Source organism: Lampetra planeri, chromosome 7 (assembly GCF_965212315.1).
Source record: "Lampetra planeri chromosome 7, kcLamPlan1.2.h2, whole genome shotgun sequence".
Classification (NCBI taxonomy): Eukaryota; Metazoa; Chordata; class Hyperoartia; order Petromyzontiformes; family Petromyzontidae; genus Lampetra; species Lampetra planeri.
The window spans coordinates 4,712,793-4,734,611 of NC_136113.1; the positions used below are offsets into that span (position 1 = coordinate 4,712,793).

The 21,819-nt window shown below is 54.4% G+C and overlaps 1 protein-coding gene across 1 annotated transcript in view; it reads left to right on the plus strand.

The window, feature by feature from the left end:
• The window catches only part of LOC144719815 (regulator of G-protein signaling 7-like), a 60,978-nt gene that overhangs the window by 7,287 nt on the left and 31,872 nt on the right, over window positions 1–21,819 (plus strand). The gene's annotated exons all lie outside the window — the stretch shown is intronic.

Consider the following 21,819-nt stretch of genomic DNA (forward strand, 5'->3'; position numbering starts at 1 on the left):
AAGGACAATTAAACACAAAGTGCAGGATAATTGCAGCTGTTGACCTTGGCATTAACGGCAGTTTTCTTCAAATGTGTTCAATGATTCATAGAATCCATACCGACACAATGGTGGAAGTGTTTTTCCTCCACTGCCGCCGATAGATGCCTGCAAAATCGCAGACACCAGCTGTTCACGCGATTGGCAAACGCTTCCTTTCATCACCATCTCATGTCCGGCGACGACAACAACAACAACAACAAAACCTCCCCCCGGCGACGGCAAGCAGCGCGTTGAACCGGACCGCGTTGCAGCGCCCAGGCGCGGTTCATGTGCGATGGACTTCTTTCGCACCGTACGCCAACCGCGCTCATCGGATGTGCGAGGGCGGACGACGAGCTAAGCGCAAAGCGCGTGTCTAAAGACACCTGGTTTTCAATCCACATGATTTGATCGTGCATAGCTCCAGTGGCGTCCCAACATCGGATGGAAGGAGCGCTCCAGACGGCCGCAGGAGCGCATCTGAAAGCGGTGGCCGTCTTTGTTCGATGGCCAGCAGCCAAAAGCCGCTGCGAGTATAATCGGAGTTCGCGTGATCGTGGATGCTCCTTGACCAGATCGTCAAGGTGTTGTGGCGAGCACAAAGCAATGCGGCGAGATGATGTCAAGACGTCAATCTGGTCCTGGGTAGTATTTTTTGTGAATTGTTTATAGACGGCAACAACGACGACAACAACAATATGTTCTTGATTTGGAGTTTTCGTGACTGCAAGGATCCATACTCTTGGTTATTTCGGTAAAGTCACGTAGGTAAATAAAATAATAAATAAAATATTAAATAAAATATTTTAAAAATGATCGTGAAAATGTATACTCAAGTAATTTTCTTGCTGTGATATTCACTCCTGATGATGATTGCTTGTGTTGCAATCGAAACGTCGTGATTTAATTGTATTTATTTTTATCTTTTATTTTATTTGTATAAAAAAAATTTTTTACCTACGTGACTTTACCTAAACAACAATATGAATATCCATATCATCACAAATGCAATCGCATCTCAAGACGTTTTACCACCAGCATTAAACTCACCCCTCCTCCCCTCCCCACTTGACAAACCCGCACTGATCAGTATGGTGACGCATGACCAAGCAACCCCCCCCCCCCCCCCATGCCGAAATATACAGAAAAGGCATTCATCCAGTGGTGAATTGAAAATGGCTGTAAAATCATCATCATCATCATCATCAGCAGCAGCAGCATCATTAGCCGTGACCAACCCACTGCCGGGAGGTCAAGCCCAAGCGGTGACCACCTCCCACGATCGTGTCGATGGAAGAGTCCATTTAGCACACGAGCCCATCTGGATGCAAGTTTTGTGCTTGGCGAATGGGAAATGATTTAAAACATTACATTAGCGCCGTTAGCGCAGGCTGGATTGCGCCTATCGATTATATATGGGTTGGGGGAGGCGGCATTAAAGGCATCTCCGCCGGTATGACGCCTCGACCAATCGCTCGCCCTCTCGCCCGCTCGCTCCGCGCGCAGTGCTGACGGCTTCTGCAATATTAATGGGGCAGAACTTTTCCACTGCGGGACGAGTGGGCCCCATCACAGCTGGACAATTCACATCCTACGCCAACTCCACCCCGTCCAGCTGCATCACTTCTCATCCCATCAAATCCAAATGTTATCGCTCCCCTTTCCATCCCATCCCATCGCGTTCCATCTCTTCCCTCCTCGGCATCCCATCGCACCCCTTTATAATAACATTATATTTTATTCCGTCGCATGCCATGCCGTCCCCGTTAACTCATCCGTTCTCGTCTCATTCTTTCTGATTCCACGTCTCGTCGGAATCTCTCACCTTCTTCTTATGACTCCTCATCTCATTCCCATCTCGTGCCATCCCACGCCTGCCTTCCCGTCGCGTTCACGATCCTTCAGAGACTCCGCATCTCCACGTTCCCACGACCAACTCACCGTGTTCACGAGCCTTCCGACGAACTTTTCCGCCGCATTAAATCTCGATTCGAAGTTTTCGTGACTGCAGGGATCCATGCTCTTTGGTTCTTTCGGTAAAGTCACGTAGGTAGAAAACAAAATCAAACAAATCACGACGTTTCGGGCGCAACACAAGCGCCCGTCATCTCAACGGGAGATCCGTCCCACTTGTCGAAAGCTCCGCTCTCCATATTCCGGAGGAGCCGCGACTCTCACCCAAATCTCATCTCGAGACGCGGCTGCTCGTCAACATCCCACGCGGGAGGCCCTCTCTCTCACCTCGTCTGGCTATAAGCGGGTCCATTGACATTGGGATGTGAGCAATTTGGTGCAAATTTGCATTGCAAATCCAAGTAATTACAATACTAATACGAATTTTACGATACAACTGTGAAATTGGGAATCACAGCAAAACGAAAATAATTAAAGTGGTCTCTGTGTGTACGTGCCATCATCGGAGGGAGTGGTGGGGCAGAATTGCGTTCCCACTCACAGAGAATATCGGTGGCGAATATCTGAACCGGTTCTGGGCCTCCCTCAGATCGGCTCAGCCTTAAATCAGTACATTGGCGCGATGCATATAACAACGCCATGAGGAGCTGTGCGCCTCGTGTTGCGTTCTGTGCTTGGTTTACATCGCGAAACGTTCATTTTCACCGCTCGATGCGCACGTGTACACGTCACAATGTGTACACATCACAATGCGTACACGTCACGATGTGTACACGTCACGATGCGTACACGTCACAATGCGTACACGTCACAATGCGTGCACGTCACGATGCGTACACGTCACGATGCGTACACGTCACAATGCGTACACGTCACAATGCGTGCACGTCACGATGCGTACACGTCACGATGCGTACACGTCACAATGCGTACACATCACAATGCGTACACGTCACAATGCGTGCACGTCACAATGCGTGCACGTCACGATGCGTACACGTCACAATGCGTACACATCACAATGCGTACACGTCACAATGCGTGCACGTCACAATGCGTGCACGTCACGATGCGTACACGTCACGATGCGTACACGTCACAATGCGTACACGTCACAATGCGTGCACGTGACGATGCGTGCACGTGACGATGCGTGCACGTGACGCACAAGCCACAACAAAGATTCCCGTATAGTCGTGAACAGACTGTAGGGGCAAGTGCTGTTAGAGAGCACCTATGAAGGCCGGAACGGTGCACGAGGGGGTGATGTGGCTAACACCACTGCGCAAGCTACTGATTTAAGGCTGAGTCGCTCTAAGGGGAGGCCCCAGATATTCGTCACCGATAGTGGTTGTGAGTGAGAATGCAATTCTGCCCCACGGCTCCCGACTATGATGGCACGTACACACATACACACATACACACATACACACGTACACACGTACACACGTACACACGTACATACACACACACACACATACACACATACCCACGCACACTGACCACACATACGCACACGTGTACGTACCCACACCAGACACATACGTGCAACAGACACAGATCCCCCGTATAGCCTGTAACAGAATGTTTAGGCAAGTGCTGTTAGCGAGCACCTATGAATGCCGGCACGGCACACGAGGGGGTGCGTGGCCAGCATCACGCCCGGCCGCCTTTCTCTCCCTCGTGGCGATGTCTTACAAATCGCACCAACTATTCATTTGAGGCTGGGTTGACCTAGATGAGGCCCGGGACCGCTTCAAATAATCGTCACCGGTGTTGGCCGTGAGCGGAGGTCGCTGGGTTCGTAACGCAGCGCCCCAACCGCCACGCTACCGCTCCCCTACTCACACACACGCAGACAAAGATCCCCCTACAGGGGCTACAGACGTTTGGGGCAAGTGCCCCAGACACACGCGCATACAGCTACCGGTATTATAAGCCGAACGCCACAATGCTTTAATACATACAGCACAAGGGGGGGGGGGGCAGGCGTGTATTATCATCCCGAAATGAATGCGGCCATGCGCACTTTATTGGCAACGCTTCCTTCCCTCTGCCAGGTCCCGATCTGCCCTCACAGTAACCAGCACGTGCTCTGAGTTCCTTTCTTCCCCTTTGTCGCCAGACTCTCGTAGAGATCACTCCAACCAATGGCTCTCTCTCTCTCTCTCGCTTCTTCACAGACGATGATGGGTCATTGTATAACCGCATGCAAGCAGGGAACTGGGCACAAAACGTCAACGGCTCAATATTTTTCTCCGGCACAAAGGCGGCGAGTAAACACAACATGAATCCGTAGCAGGGTGTGCCGACAAGTGAGACGTGCGATCTTGGTCCTCTGACGCAGAGTGCAGTGCGAGACCCCCCGCCCCCCCCCTCCCCCCCTTCGCGAGAGCCGTGCTCGAGTCCCGACGACTCGTGAGAACGCCCTCCCACGATCTCGTTTGACCTTTCCGGGGCTCGGAGTGTAGCCGCGATCAAACTCAATTAACGTTGATCCGCTCCGTTAAATAAAGCAATTAGCGGCGCAGAGGCGGGCATTTGTCACCGCTGATGATGACGGTCTCCAGTCACCACCAGCAGCAGCAGCTGTTGCTGCAGCGAAGGGGACGTGGCGATGGAGGCGGCGGCTGCTGCGTCGCGGGTGGTGAAAAAGAGCGCATGCGGATTTTGAGAAGATTTCCACGCTCGCTTTAGAAATTCCACCTCCGATATGAAATATTGGCCAAAGTTCGAGATCTAATCGTCATCCTCATCATCACCGATCTCATACACTTCATCATCATTGTAATCATCATTATCAGAGTTGCTAAAATTCCGGGGCCATCACCTTCATCACCAATAATCATCATTACTATCTGCGTGGCATTCTCATTAGCATTGGTAATATTATCAGGATCATCATCATCATACAAGTGAGGGAAACTCCACGGTACTCATCCGCCTTCAATTCTATTGCAGAGATCAAAATGTCATCATCACCACCAACAACGTCATCGTCGTCATCTCGATCACAACCGGGGCCGCTAACATGATCACCGCCTGGCGAGACCTTGCACGCGAAGTCACGAAGGCAGCAGTCGTTGTCATGGACAGAGCCGTTACCGGCGGCAACTGCACAATAGAACTTCCACCAAAAGATGCCTGGGGTCCCCCCCCCCACCACCCCCAGTGCCGGATTAAGCTCGTGCGGGGCCTGTAGCATATGTTATAAAGGGGCCCTAAATAAATATACAATAAATAAAAAATATTAAAACACAAATGTTTAACTGGCATAGTAAAGTAATTGTATATTTTCATTTGCTCCACAGCCAGATGATACGACAAATCGCTGACATTAAACACCCAGTTGTTCATAAAGGTTGCAGGCGGTATAGTACTATAGTAATAGAGCAAGTGCAGAATCACTGAACCGGAATTGATAGCTTGAAAGCATTTAGCGCGGGGCCCTTAAAAGTTGCTTGGCCCGTAGCTACTACATATGTAGTAGTCACTTGAGCAGCTACATATGTAGCTACTTTTGCTACTGGGATAATCCGGCACTGCCCCCCCTCCCCCTACACCCCGCCACGACAGCAGAACGGCGCCAGAGAAAGTTCGTGCGCGGGTCGAGGAGAAACCCGCGGGTCGGCACCGTCTCCGGTCGACGGCTCGCGCGCCACCAGCGTATGGATGCGTCGCGCGCCACCACCAGCACAGACGTCCTCGTGTGTGCTGGTGGCGCCGCGAGAGAAGACCACGTGCACGCGGTGGCGACGAGAGACGACGACTACGTCAACTACGTCGACAGTTTGCTGCCGTTCCCGTTCGCAACGTTTTCGGCCGTAACGTTTCCGGGTGTCTCTGCAGCTCACGCGCGTTCGGCCAACGCGCTGCAACTACGACAGTAAACCGCGCGGGGGGGGGGGGGGAACGAGGAGGAGGACGAAGAGGAGACGAATTGTGGCGGGGAAGGGGGTGGAGGAGCGAGGGGGGAAGAGGAGCAAAGGCGCGCGCAAGCGCGCGCTTCAACGTGGAGGCGCCTTGGGTCAAGCGCCGCGTCTCGAATGGGATGCTCAAGTGACGGCCGCGCAGGCAATCAATTGGTCAATCAATCAATTGGTCAATTCATCAATTATTTCGCTCGTGACTTTGTCAATCAGTCAGTTCATCAGTCAAGTAATGAATTAATGAGTCGGCCAATCGCTCACTACATCGAGATGTCAGTAATTCCACACATTTATATATTTACGCGATCTTCCCCAAAAACCTCTATTATGGATGATATTGGTCGCGAAAAACAGTCAGTAATTCGTTGGGGTAGTGAGTAGATTCTATTTTATTTGGTATGTTTTTTTATATAAACACAGACTGTAGGGGAAAGTGCTGTTAGCGAGCACCTATAAAGGTCGGCACAGCACGCGAGGGGGTTGGGTGGCCAACACCACGCCCGGCCGCATTTGTCTCCCCAGTGGCGATGATTGCGATGTATAAACATCGTCACCGGTGTTGGCCGTCAGCGGCAATCGAACTCTGGGTCGCCAGGTTCGTAGCGCAGCGCGCTAACCGCTACACCACCGCTCGCCCATAAAACACACACACTTACACACACGCATCCCATGACTTCCGACCGCTACAAACGGTCTCAGAAGGCGTCGTTCACGATCGTCTAGCAAGGGCTGTGCGCACGCGGTTCACGCCGTCGTTCGGGCTTCGCTGGAGGTGGATGTCCCCATTCGAGGGGGACGAGCGGGCGAGATGACTTGGAAGTTAACCTCGCGCCGGCTGTCAACTCCGCGAGACAACGAGGGGGCAAGAGGACCCCGAGTGTCCCTGCCTCGCATCGATGTTCATCTTCGCGTGTAACAGCCGCGCCGAGTTGCGTGCGCGTGTGTGTGCGCGTGTGAGTGTGTGCGAGTGTGTGTGTGCGTGTGTGTGTGCGCGTGTGTGCGCGTGTGAGTGTGTGCGTGCGTGTGTGTGTGCGTGTGTGTGTGCGTGTGTGTGTGCGCGTGTGAGTGTGTGCGTGCGTGTGTGTGTGCGTGTGTGAGTGTGTGCGTGCGTGTGTGCGCGTGTGTGTGTGCGCGTGTGAGTGTGTGCGTGCGTGTGTGTGTGCGTGTGTGTGTGCGTGTGTGCGCGTGTGTGTGTGCGCGTGTGAGTGTGTGCGAGTGTGTGTGTGTGCGTGCGTGTGTGTGTGCGCGTGTGTGTGTGCGCGTGTGAGTGTGTGCGAGTGTGTGTGTGTGCGTGTGTGTGTGTGTGTGCGTGTGTGTGTGCGCGTGTGTGTGTGCGCGTGTGAGTGTGTGCGAGTGTGTGTGTGCGCGTGTGTGTGCGCGCGTGTATTCGGTGGTGTAGCGGTTAGTGCGCTGCGCTACGAACCCGGCGACCCGGGTTTGATTCCCGCTCACGGCCAACACCCGTGACGATTATCTGAACCGGTCCTGACCCTCCCCTAGGTCGACTCAGCCTTAAATTAGTACCTGGTGGTGATGTGTAAACATCGCCTCTGGGGAGACAAAGGTGATCAGGCGTGGTGTTAAGGCTATATGGGGGATCTTTGTATTCGAGCGGTGGTGCAGTGGTTAGCGTGATGCGCAACTGTCCTTGCCAACTGAGTTCGATTTTCGGCCGCGGGAAACATGAATGGTGAGTGATAATCTGAACCATTCCCAGGCCTGCGCTAGATCGATGATGATGATGACGGTGGTGAAGATGGTACGAATTCAATCACTCATATAAGCGGTTGACGATGGAATTTGATCATTCATATTGTTCTTCTAATCTTGAAGTCATATTAAGTAACAAAAAACGTAAGATATGGTGATCACGTGGTGATGATGATGATAGTGGTCAGTACAATCATGGTCAATATCGATGAAAGTCAAGGGTTCGACGTGATCATGATGACGAGGATGACCTCGGTGTCATCTGTATCACGCTGAAGACGAGAGCGATAATGATGCTGACGACGACGATGATGATGCAGTTTCCATCACAAACACTTACAGGATTAGCGCGACGATGACGGTGGCCGCGTGACGGAGCCCGTGTCTGCTTCGCTGCCGGCGTCATTAACCCAACTGATAGATGCTCTCTGCCCCCCCCCCATCCCCACCTCCTCCTCTACCCCCGCGTCGCTCTGGGGAGGCTGTGGAGCGCCTCGTTATTCACCCTTAATTGGAAAGGAAACGCCGCGCCACAATGCCGCCTTCCTTTTGTCGAACAATAACGAGACGTTTGAAAATCCCTTATCGCGTCATTATGGCGTCATTATGACGTCATAATCACGTCATTATCACGTCATATTCACGTCATAATCGCGTCATTATGACGTCATATTCACGCCATTATCGCGTCATTACGCAGCAGCAGTCGCTCGCAGGTTATGGGAGTGGTGGTTACGCTGAAGTCTTCGCGCTGTGTTACCCGCGTCATCCCCTCGCCTCAGTTACGTGCAGCGCCACGTAATTGCATTTTGTGTGCGCGTGCCCGAGCAGCTTCTGTTTGGCCGGAAAAGGGGGGGGGGGGGAGCTAGACGGGCGCGGCACGGGCTAGAGAAGCGATGGAGCCGATGTGGTACAGGAGGATGTGGAGCTGAGTGGACTTGCCGATGACCGGTACCAGCGGTGTCAAGATCGACCTCTCGTTGAGGGAGGTTCGTGAAGGACGCAACTGGCCAGTTGGAGGCAGTCGCCGATCCGGCAAATTTCGTAGGGCAGAGGAGCGACGCTCACAACAACGAGCGGAGCGTCGGCCACAGGCGGTTTATCGGCCAGTCATCTTCAGTCAGTCAACCCCATGGCACATGGGTTCAGCAGCGTGACACCGCGTCCAGCGAGCACTCCACGTGGCCTCATGGCGCACCTGGCCTGGACTAAACAAAGCGCCGTGGTGACGTCACCGCCACTTAGTGGCGAGCTGCGGATGTTGTCGTCTCGGGGGGGGGGTCGGGGGGGGTCGGGGGGGGGGGGGTGCTGGCTGCGGTGGGGTCTGGAGGCTGAAAGTGTGAACACAAGACACCCCGTGGCTCGAATCAGCCTCTGCACCTGACGCCCGCCGAGGGATGGGGGGGGAGGCGAGTGATTGTGTTGGGTGGGGGATTGAGAGGGGGCACCTTCAAACACCCTCCCCGCCCCCCGCTCCACACACCCAACCCTCGTTCACCCCCCCCCCCCTCCACACCCGCTCTCGTCTCATCATCAGCAGCAGCAGCGGCGGCGCTAAGGCGTCCGCGTGGCGTGTGGCGCGTCTCGTGTCTCTGTGAGGAGGAGGAGGAAGAGGAGGGAGGAGGAGGAGTGGCGTGGGTTTGCGGATGGCGCGAGACAATAACAACAACAACAGCAGCAGCAGCAGTCAAAGGTGTTATTTGTATCCCGTAGTGGGAGCTGTAGAGTGGGGCTGAACGATTAATCAATTTCAAATCGAAATCGCAATTTGAAACAATGCGATTTTTTTGCGATTTGGAATTGTTGGAATTTTATTTTCTTATTAATGTATTATTTGAACTTAACAATTGCTCTATGTTTGATTGTTCTATTTTAATTAAAACATTTTAATAAATACATGTTGGAAGCAATTCATAATTTGTAAAGTTCTCATACTTGCATTATAATTTATAGAGCAGTTCATATTTTGATGGTATCATGTAATGGTCCATCACATGTTTTAAATCTATTACACAGTGAATATTGAACTGAAGCTTGACTTAAAACATTTCCATCGCAATATCTGTCAGAAAAATCGCAATTATATATTTCCCCCAAATCGTTCCGCCCTACTGCAGAGGCGCCAGAGGAGAGAGAGAGAGACACCCACATTTCTGGGAGCTGGCACCTTGATTTTGTGAGTTACGCGGTTATTGTTTCGCGATTGTTAAATTAGCGGTGGCTCAATTTCAATCGGAACGCTGCCCCAGGTAATTGTTTTTGGCGCATATTCATATGATCATACGAATATAGGTCACAATACTGGAGGATTCGTACGGATAGGCTTGTCTTGAACTGTAGTGGTAGTGCCTTACGCCGAAAATCCCTAACTTCAGGCCAGGAAAAAAAAAATACCGAACCAGTGGTGGAAACACGGGGGGTGTACGATGCGTTTCGTCTTGCCTGTTAGGAGTGATCGGATTACTCTCCCAAGACGTTTGCGCGGTCACGTGGTCAGTGGATCACAGCGGTCGGGGGCAAACCTTGCCTGCTGCCACCTCTGCGGCTTTGCCCCACGTCACGTGGTGGTGGCCGTGGGCCTCGAGTATAATGGGCAATTGGAGTAATTGGCAAGAGGGGAGCTCTGTAGCATTGGCAATTAATTGCCAATTATCATCTGGATTGGATTGGGACGCATGCGACGTGCGTCACAATCCAATGTGCACGTGGCCGTGTGTGTGTGTGCGTGCGGTACACCACGTGTGTGCGTGCGTGCGGTACACCACGTGTGTGCGTGCGTGCGGTACACCACGTGTGTGCGTGCGGTACACCACGTGTGCGCGTGCGGTACACCACGTGTGTGTGTGAATGCGGTACACCACGTGTGTGTGTGCGGTACACCACGTGTGTGCGTGCGATGCATCACGTGCGTGTGTGCGGTACACCACGTGTGTGCGTGCGGTACACCACGTGTGTGCGTGCGATGCATCACGTGCGTGTGTGCGGTACACCACGTGCGTGTGTGCGGTACACCACGTGCGTGTGTGCGGTACACCACGTGCGTGTGTGCGGTACACCACGTGCGTGCGTGCGTGTGGTACACCACGTGCGTGTGTGCGGTACACCACGTGCGTGTGTGCGGTACACCACGTGCGTGTGTGCGGTACACCACGTGCGTGTGTGCGGTACACCACGTGCGTGCGTGCGTGTGGTACACCACGTGTGTGTGTGCGGTACACCACGTGTGTGTGTGCGGTACACCACGTGCGTGTGTGCGGTACACCACGTGCGTGTGTGCGTGCGGTACACCACGTGTGTGTGTGCGTGCGGTACACCACGTGTGTGTGTGCGGTACACCACGTGTGTGCGTGCGGTACACCACGTGTGTGCGTGCGGTACACCACGTGTGCGCGTGCGGTACACCACGTGTGTGCGTGCGTGCGGTACACCACGTGTGTGCGTGCGTGCTGTACACCACGTGTGTGTGTGCGGTATACCACGTGTGTGCGTGCGGTACACCACGTGCGTGTGTGTGTGCGGTACACCACGTGTGTGTGTGTGCGTGCGGTACACCACGTGTGTGTGTGAATGCGGTACACCACGTGTGTGTGAATGCGGTACACCACGTGTGTGTGTGTGTGTGCGGTACACGTGTGTGTGTGTGCGGTACACCACATGTGTGTGTGTGTGCGGTACACCACGTGTGTGAATGCGGTACACCACGTGTGTGTGTGTGTGCGGTACACCACGTGTGCGTGTGCGGTACACCACGTGTGTGTGTGCGGTACACCACGTGTGTGTGTGCGGTACACCACGTGTGTGTGTGCGGTACACCACGTGCGTGAATGCGGTACACCACGTGCGTGCGTGCGGTACACCACGTGCGTGTGTGTGTGCGGTACACCACGTGTGTGTGTGTGCGTGCGGTACACCACGTGTGTGTGTGTGTGCGGTACACCACGTGTGTGCGTGCGGTACACCACGTGCGTGTGTGTGTGCGGTACACCACGTGTGTACGTGCGGTACACCACGTGTGTGTGTGCGTGCGGTACACCACGTGTGTGCGTGCGGTACACCACGTGTGTGTGTGTGGTACACCACGTGCGTGTGTGCGTGTGTGCGGTACACCACGTGTGTGCGTGCAGTACACCACGTGTGTGCGTGTGGTACACCACGTGTGTGTGTGTGGTACACCACGTGTGTGTGAATGCGGTACACCACGTGTGTGCGTGCGGTACACCACGTGTGTGCGTGCGGTACACCACGTGCGTGTGTGCGTGTGTGCGGTACACCACGTGTGTGTGTGCGGTACACCACGTGTGTGCGTGTGGTACACCACGTGTGTGTGTGCGTGCGGTACACCACGTGTATCTGTATGTGAGGAGCGGTAGTGTTGCGGTTAGTGCGTTGCGCTACCAACCTGGCGATCCTGAGTTCGATTCCCGTTCACGGCCAATACCAGTGGCGATTATCTGAACCGGTCCTGGGCCTCCCCTCGGTCGACTCAGCCTCAAATGAGTATCTGGTGTGGTGTGTAAAAACATCGCTAATCAGGAGACAAAGGCGGTCGTGCGTGATGTTGGCCACCCACCCCCTCGTGTGCCGTGCCCGCCTTCATAGGTGCTCGCTAACAGCACTTGACCCAACAGTCTGTTATGGCTATACGGGGGATCTTTGTCTTGTGGGGGTGGTGATGGTGTGGTTAGCGCGCTGCGCGACAAAACCTCGATTCCCGCTCACTGTCACCATCAGTGATACATCTCTGAGCAGTCCGCGAAGTCGACAACGCCTCAAACGAGTGCCTGATGCGACATGTAAACATCGCCACGTGTGTGTATTCTGAACCGATTTTGCACCGTACGTAGCCAACCGTGCTTATCAAAGGTGCTGGGTAAGGACAACAAACTAAACATAAAAAGCCATCCGTGCGTGGTGCTGCGATGCTATTCATAGATGCTTGCTAGCAGCACTTGCCCCAAAAGTCTGTTGAGGCTGTACGGGGGATCTTTTCCTTTGTGAGAGCTATACACAATGCACCGCACGTGTTGTCTGAGCTGTAACAGCAATTTTCATTTTCTCTTCCCCCGGCGCTGCCAGACGACTAATTTCACCGCACGCCTCTTCACCCACACCACCACCACCCCCTCCGCAAAAAAAAATCACTGCATCCCCTCTTGTACCCCTCCCCTCGCGGCGCTGTTCCCGAATGCATTCTCGTCTCGGCAACCAAACCGTGGGCATTTCTCCCCCCCTCCCACCGACCAAGATAAGAGGGCGGAGAGGCAGGGTTCGTGCCACGCGGCTCCTATCGGCAATTTGTACGCAAGGAGAGGTTTGACCTTGATGTCAGGGATGTGATGGTACGTGTTCCTAGGTTCCCGGCCACAGCCACCGCTCTATGTTGTGTGTGTGTGTGTGTCACCGTGTGTGTGTGTGTCCACGTGTGTGTGTGTGTCCCCGTGTGTGTGTGTCCACGTGCGCGTATGCGTGTGTGTGTCCGTGTGTGTGTGTGTGTGTCCGTGTGTGTGTGCATCCGTGTGTGTGTGTCCCCGTGTGTGTGTGTCCACGTGTGTGTGTGTCCCAGTGTGTGTGTGTCCACGTGCGCGTATGTGTATGTCCGTGTGTGTCTGTGTGTGTGTGTCCGTGTGTGTGTCCGCGTGTGTGTCCGCGTGTGTGTGTGTCCGTGTGTGGGTGTGTGTCACCGCGTGTGTGCGCGCGCGCTTTCCTTTAATTTCCCAGCGCTCTTTTATCGCGCGCACAGAAATTACGAGCGGCGTTCTCGCTCTGCGTCTCCAGCCCCGTGCGACGAGAAGATAGGAGAGTGGCGGGTCGAAGTGGCACGCGCACACGTGTCTATTTATGGACGCGTGTACGTTGCACTACTTGCGCGCCGTGCGTAGCCGGCCGTGTTAATCGGCCACGTAACGAGGTGGCCGGCTGGCTTAGGGGGCACGGGAGAGGCAGCCAGCGATGAGAATCTGGCTCCAGATCGGAGGATCAGCCGCGCCGAGACCGTGGGCTCAACTGGGATCAAATTCTTAAGTGTAGCGAGTTGACGGACTCTTGCCCAATTGTGGAGGGATCTCAGAAGCAGTTCTGTAATGTCTCATTCCGCAGGCTGTTCACCAAGACGCGGCGATGCACGCGAAGCTCTGGGGACAGCTACGAATGCGCGACGCGTCTCGTGAGACGACGCCAGTGGCACTGTCGACATGAGAGTGGTGACAAAAAATAGACGCGCCACGCGTGACGGAGGGAAGGGATGCACCGTGAGCTTTTGTTGGGGGAAGTGATGGAGGAGAGGGGGAGGGGGTGGTTGAGGAGGAAAGAGCTTTCGCCAAATGCGTCAAAGCCGCTGCTTGCGGAGAAGAAAATCATAGCGTGCGGTGGCGCTGCAAATGCGTCACGCGGCTCGGGCGCGACACGAGGAGAGCGGCAACCTGGGGGTGCGGCTAGGAGGAGGTGGGGGGAGGGGTCCGTGGGGGGGGGGGGGGCCGTGGGGGGTGGGAGGTTGGAAACAAAGACACAGGAAGGTACTCAACTTCAGGGACTCTGGATCAGAATGAATGGCGGATTTAATGATCGGCTGGGAGAGAAATCCACGGTCAGTGAAGGAAGCTCGCAAAGCACGAAAATCAATGGAAGAACTCCTCGTGCGAGTGACGATGATTAAAGCACTCGGGAGGGGGAGGGGGTGGGGTGGGGGTGGCAGGCACTTTTGTTTCAAGCACTTAGGCCCAGGAGTCCGGATCGCAGACACTTCGGGTCGGGGAGCTCTCAAGCGCCTGGTCACGCAGGCATGCCGACGACACGCGTCCGAGGACACCGTCTGCAGGAACGGGCCGACCCCCATCTACGTGGGGCCAGGCGCTGGCCGCTGAGTGGTGCTCAGACGGAGGCGCGCACAGCGGCCAGGCAGCCGAAGGCCAATCGCGATGGGTCCATTGCGGCCGCCACACGGACATGCCTCACCGCGGCATCCGTCGCCGTGCCGCCGCGCCATTTCACACGTTTCGATCGAGTCGTAAACTGCACCGGCGAGAAGGAGGCGAGAAGGCGGCGAGTCGCCTGCTGCTATACGTGCACGTGCAGACGTGTTCACACACTCACACTGAGCCCCCCACCCCCCCCCCCCCCCCCGGGACACCCGCGGACACATTCACAATTTGATTCACAAGGGCGAGGAGTTGTTGTTGTTGTTGTTGCAAAATCGCGGTTTCTGAGCCCAGGCCTCACGACAATAACAATACAATCATTTTTTAGATACATTTCGCGTCATGCGTGCCCATTGCATCTCACAACGCGATAGCAGACATACCCGATTCAAGAGCCGAATGGCTCACAGGGCTATACCAAATAAATGAAACTGAAGCTGAAACAATAATTACGCGAATAATCACATTGATGGCGAAATCATTTTCGCAGTAACGCCAAACGGCCAGCAACAAGCATCGCTATTGAGTGTACGATGGGTACGAGTGAATACGAGTGAATGCGTTTCTCGAATTGAGGCAAGGGGGGGGGGGAGAGGTAGTGGCTGGGTGGCTGGGTGGCTGGGTGGGAGGGGGGGTGGCAGAATTCCAACGCGCCGAGTCGAATGTCGTGATGTCTGAAATGCATCTCAACATTCACTCCGCGTCCCAAGGGCGGGTCACCCCGCGCCGTTGGAGGCGAAGCGACACGCTGGTTTGGGGGGGGGGGGCGAGTTTTTCCACAATCCTCACGAACCACAACGTCGGTGGCCAAACGACGCCCATCGGGCAAAGCCACAAATCTCGTTCTCGGAGAACGACTGAGAAGACAAATACGACTCCTTGGCATGTTCGCGTCCATTCATCTTATTTTATTTATATCCGGCACAACGATGCCGATCGTTGTTGTGTTTAGTTGTGCGCGACTATCGAATTTTGCATTAAACGAGGACCCCCCCCCCACCCATAGCGTCAAGACAGGGTCCGAGCAGCGTTGATTCAAGAGAGCCTGCTGCTGATGATGAGACCCTGCGGTGTCGAAACCGGTCTAGAGAGTTTGCTTGCCCTGAAATCGTCGCCGCTGAAATCACGGGCAGTGCGCCTGACCGTTTGTGTAAACAAATACCGTCGGTAAATTTCGATTTAAAGCTTTCGTGACCGCAGGGTTTCATCTTCTTGGTGCTTTCGGTAAAGTCACGTAGAAGGGAAATAATAAAATAATAAAAATAAAACATAATAAAATACAATTCTCACGACGTTTCGGCCACAACGCAAGCAGCCGTCCTCAGGTGAAGAACAGGTCTTTACCGAAAGAACCAAGAAGAAAAATACCGTCGTTGTTTTATAGAGACAGACGGAGTTATGGAGACGTTCGCCGCGTATTTGTTTTGTTATTCATCATCTCCACAAGGAGGCCAATGAGTATCGTGAGTGCTTGCTAACAGCACTTGCTCCTACAGTCTGTTACGGCTATACGGGGACCGTCATAGAGACAACCCCTCTCTTTGTGCCGATGTGTGTCCTCTCTCTGTGTGCCGTTGTGATGTCTGTCTGCTTGTATGTCTGTCTATAGTTTTCTAGTTAGATTTTTTGTTGCTATTTCTTTTATACCTGATGATGATTGCTTGTGTTGCAATCGAAACGTCGTAATATGTTATTTTAATTTATTATTTTATTTTTAGACGTGACTTAACCGAAAAGAACCAAAGAATATACGGGGGATCTTTGTTTTGTTATGCACGCGCGCGTGTGTGCGGTGCGGTAGCGCAGCGCTCTGCGCACTGCGCTACGGACCAGGCTATCCGAGTTCGATCCTCGCTTCACGGACCGACATCGGTGATGATTATCTGAGCAAGGTCGGACTCAGCCGTGAAATTATCACCTGGTTCGCGGTGTCGACAGCGGCGCTGGGGAGACGAGAGACGACCGCCCCGGCCACACCACCCCTTAGTGCGCCGTGTTGACTCGCGGACATTACTCAACCCAACAGTCTGCTTGGTGACCATACGGGGGATGAAAGAAGACATCGTTGTGGGTCACGAATGCAGCAGCGGGAACGGTTTCGTCAACACGTGGGAGATGTAACAAAGAGGACGGGAGAGAGGGGATGTGGGGGAGGGGGGGGACAGATAAATAGACGCATCGATCGGGTGTTGAATCCGAACAGCTGGAGCCTGGAGGAATTGAAATCGTTTCCTAAAAACGCAGCCCCCCCTCCGCTCCCAACGTGGAGAGCCGCGGCAGCGTCAGAAATGGCAGAGGGCGGTTCAGAGCCTTTTGCCAGCCATGGGGGATGCTTGACCATACTTCACCACGCTGGTCAGTGCGGGTTGGTGAAGGGGGTCACAGCGGCGGCAGGCGGGCGGGGCGGGTTACAGGACCTGAGCCAGGATTTTCAGGTAGGGGGGGGGCAACCCCTCTAGCAATGAAACACGATAGAGGAGTTGTTAGTAAGTAAGGACTTGTCCCTTGCTTTCTATTCGACGCGTGTGCGGCGATGGCGCAGCCATCGATCGAGGGTCGAATTCGAACCGCGTGGTGTGATCGGCATCGCGCTCGCTGAAGGTGTTGATGCCTTCAGGGAAGTCGTGTGGACTGTATACGCGACTGGGCACAATTCTGTGAGTCACTTATAACTGCTTTGCGGTTACTTATTGCCATTTATGGACTCAGACTAGAGTCCTATCATCTCATAAGAGTCCCTGGCACGTAATAATAATATGCTACACAGTGGCAGTGGGGGTCGCAAAATGCCGATTTATTACTAATAAACCCCAATGATCCGATCGAAATATAGGGATTTCGATCGGATCATTGGGAGGGGGGCACGTGCCACCCCACCCCCACCCCCCCCCACTGGCTCCGCCAGTGGCCGCTTCCCGATATCACTCGCCACCGATGCTTCGCCGTGGCCAGGAGCCTGACGACACGCGCCCCTCTCACGACGAGTGCCGCTCACAAGACGGCGACGAATCCCGATTGTTGTGACATTGAGCCGCGAGTTCTGAGCAAACGCGGAGACGCTCAAGGGCTCTCGGCGGCTCTCGGCGACTCTCGGTGGCTCGAATCCCGGGGCGCGCAGAGCGCGGGCTCCGTGTCTCAACTCAACTCGCGGGTCGATTTCAGTTGCGAGAACCCCGCACGCGTGAGATCACAGTCGGAGCACGGGGCCGTCCACGCCTCGTGTGACGAAGACCATTGGCGCACGTGCGTCTGTCCACGTGATGGGTCATGGCTCCGATACACGTGGTGGGGTCGGCGTGATGGGTCCGATACACGCGATGGGGATGATGTGGTGTGCGTCTGTCCACGTGGTCGGTTTGGCGTGATGGGTTCGATCCACGTGATGGGGATGGTGTGGTGTGCGTCTGTACACGTGGTCGGTTTGGCGTGATGGGTTCGATCCACGTGATGGGGATGGTGTGGTGTGCGTCTGTCCACGTGGTCGGTTTGGCGTGATGGGTTCGATCCACGTGATGGGGATGGTGTGGTGTGCGTCTGTCCACGTGATGGGTTGATGTCATGGCTCCGATACACGTGGTGGGATCGGCGTGATGGCTCCGATGCACGTGGTGGGGATGGTGTGCGTCTGTCCACGTGGTGGGGTTGATGTCATGGGCCGACACTGACGAGCAGAGACATCCTCAGCAGGGAGGCATGGCAGCTTCGTGATGCCATCGTCCTCATGGGATTTTACTCGTTAAAAGGAAATGTTTCAAATCTGTCCCCGGGATGAGAGGCTGTGATGCCGAGTGTTGCTCGGCGTTACAGCGCGTCCCGTCTGCACGCGGCAACCACAGGGGGGTTATACATTCGTGCCGTGTCTTCCGTGTATAGCACGTGGCGGCATCATGCGTGGAGTTTGCTGCGCTGCTCACCGATATCGGCAACCTATTCCCTGAGCACGGAGCCACCTGCTATGCACGTGGCCTGCAATCCAGCACTGTGGAGGGTTGGTGGATTGCACAAATGCGATCAAATTGCCTTCCCGTGGCCGTCGACGTGGTGCCATTCCCTGACATGAGAAAGTGGAACAGCTCTGTGTCCACTCGTATAATCTGGCCCTTCCGCGTGGGATAAAGTGCTTCACCCTCGCATGCGTGAGTTTCTTCCGGGTGCTCCGTTTTCCTCCCGCATGCATACATGCTCATTCTTATCATCTTGCGAATGGCAATATGTTGAGGAGTTGAATGCCAAAGCGGAGGTCTGCTAGCCACGAGAAGGCTCATTAATTGGACGAAACATCTTAATATGTATATGGCTGCAGATCTTGGGCAATTGTTGCTTGGCTGCCTTCAAGCTTGTCCATATGGCTCCTCGGCGATCGTGAGGTTGAATTTGCATGAAAGACGCCGTTATATAAAACGAAACATTATTACTGTTGTTGTTATTATTGTCCAGGCTCAAACCTGCTTGGAGCTTCTGAGATCTGACGAGATGGGGGGCATTCCGGGTGATTTAGTCACAAGGTAGCTGTCTGTCCCCCCCTCTCCTCCCCCTCCCACCCTTCTCCCCCCCTCCCCCCCCTTCTCCCCCCCTTCTCCCCCCCCCTGCTCCCCCCCTGCCCCCCCCCCGCCTTGTGTCCCCACTTCAAAGCGGAGCGATGCACGCGTCGACTCGGGCTAGGATGAAGGTTACCCGGGCAGGCCGGTAGGCCGGCGAATTCTCGATTGGAAGCGAGTCTCCCCCTCCCCGTATTTTCGTTTTCATTAATGTCGCCCGCAAGGTTGCCCGGAATATCATTGCAGAGATCGGAATGCGTTCGGCGCCATGTGAGTCTCGCACCGATTCACAATCGCCGCGTGATCCCGCCCATCAGTCCCTTAATCTTCGTCGACTCAGCAATTAAACTGAACGACAAACGTTGTTTTTATTTTATTTTACCAGATAAGGCCCACCGCAGCTATATGGCTCTTTTTCAGAAGCGATCTGACCACAAATGATGGCTCGACGGAGTGGTAATGCACGTGGAAATGTACAGCAGCCAAATGCTCTAAACGCGACAACGAGGAGAGAGACACGCAAACTCCAAATATACAGGCGTCAGGGTCGGGATCGAACCCACAACCTCCTGTATACCAGGCGAGGTAGTTAACATCTCGCTACCGTGGCGTGGCGAGCACCTGCCGTCATTTTCAAAATGTGATTTTAATTATAAATTTCAACTTATTATGGATTTTAAAGCCAAACTGAATATTAGAAATATAAGCTAATGGTATTTTTTGTTATTTGAATGTGTCCTTAGAAATTAATTTCACCCTCTTTCCCGTATCTTAATGACGCTTACAGGTTAGGCTAATTACTGCCAGTGTAGCGCGCCTGCTGTGTGCTAATGCCAATGCGAACCGGCAAATCCAGGGCATTAAAGAAGCCCCCATGCTGCTCAAATGCTTCGGTCGGGGAGGAACGTGCGCAGGAAATCTCGCAAACGTGCGTACAAAGACAAAGGATCCCCTCTATTACAGCCTCAACCGACTGTTGGGGCAAGTGCGGTTAGCGAGTAGCGCCAATGAGAGACGCCACGGCACACGAGGGGTGGCCACCAGCACACCGGGCCGCTGCTGTCTTCGCAACGCTGATGTTTACACGCCGCACCAGGTACTCATCGGAAGCTGAGTCGACCTAGGCGAGGCCCTGTGCCTGGTTAAGATGTGTCACTGATGTTGGTCATGAGCGGGAGTCGAACCCGGGTCGCCAGATGACAGTACGCCGTCGACGTGAACGTCCACAAACCCATGTGATGATGACAAGACGTAATCTATGCCTCGAGTTTCCTGGCAGGATGTGCTTTTCTCCACCAATGACTCCATAGTGCTCCGCTGTTCGTGGTTGCGTGGCGTTGGCACGAAAACTAGCTGGGTAACTGGCTACACGGGATTTTTTTTTCTCCGTGTAACGAAAAAAACATTGAGTCGAAACGGCGGGAGACGTTCGGGAGACATTTGATAACTACGGTGGCACCGAAGAAGACGTGGGCGTCAAGGGATACAGAGGACTGACCCCAGGGTTCATTTAAAATTGCTCGAACTTTTCAATCCGTATGATGAAGGCCACATCGCGCCGTGTCGGCCGGGCAACGTCTTCGCAACAGCTGCTCCAAACGAGGGTCATTGCCCGAATCGTCAGGCTAGCTTGTACTGCATACATCTCTCGATATCAGTCTTTGGCGTTGTGATAATTGTTTTAGATCGTTGCTTGTGCACCGTCGCCAAATGCGGCCCCTTGGCATTTTGGTTTGGTCGGTGAAAGGGAGCAGGATGCTGGCATGGTGTGATGGTACCCAGGTGTGGTTATGGTGGTTGTAATGACGGTCGCGAGGTGTGGTGATGGTTGGTGATGACGGTAACGAGGTGTGGCCATTGCCATAGTGATGGTGGTGATGACGGTGGCGAGGTGTGGTGATGGTGGTTGTAATGACGGTCGCGAGGTGTGGTGATGGTTGGTGATGACGGTAGCGAGGTGTGGCCATTGCCATAGTGATGGTGGTGGTGATGACGGTGGCGAAGGGGGGGTTATAGTGATGGTGGTGATGACGGTGGCGAGGTGTTGACGGTGGCGATGCGGCGGTGGCGAGGTGACTGCGACTCAGACCGCGGCTCTCGGCTCACGGAGAGTCGCGGGCGCGCGCGGGGTTTCCTTGCACCGCGAGCGCCGTGGCGGCGTGCGAGTGAGACCCCCCGCTTCGTCCCGCCTGTAGCGTTCCATCGATTGATTCGCGAGCCCTCTCGGTGGGCACGCAGCGCGTTGGCACAACGCAGACTCGACGAGCCCCACCCTCCACAGGAGGCCGTGCGCGCACCCAGGGGTCATTATAAGTATCGGTCACGGCACCGATGCTGTTGTTCAAGCGAAACAACGACGGCAACGGTGGCTGCGATGTGGTGGGGGCGGGCGCTGCTGCTGCTGCTGCGCATTCGTGGGCGGAGTGGACTTCTGAAGCCTCTCGGGTTCAGAGGCTTCCACATCACAGATCGATCTAAATCGGGGGTGGTGGCACCTTTTCATTTCTCTCTGTAGTGCTTGCGCCCGCGTCTCGCTCGGAGCGTCTCGGCGCATCGATCCACGCACGGGCACACGCGCGCGGGATTCGCGAGTTTTCTCTTGTGCAGTGTTTGTACACAGAGTGCCTTCGCTCAAGGCGATTAACGTCGTATAAACAAAAACAAAAAAACACACGGTGACAGCAGAACGGAACGATTTCGACAGCAGCGGCGTACAAAGGGTTGAGGAACGAGTGAGCACGATCGAGGGGTCACGAAGGGGTTAGGGGAGGGACGGGAAGGAGTGGAGGGGCG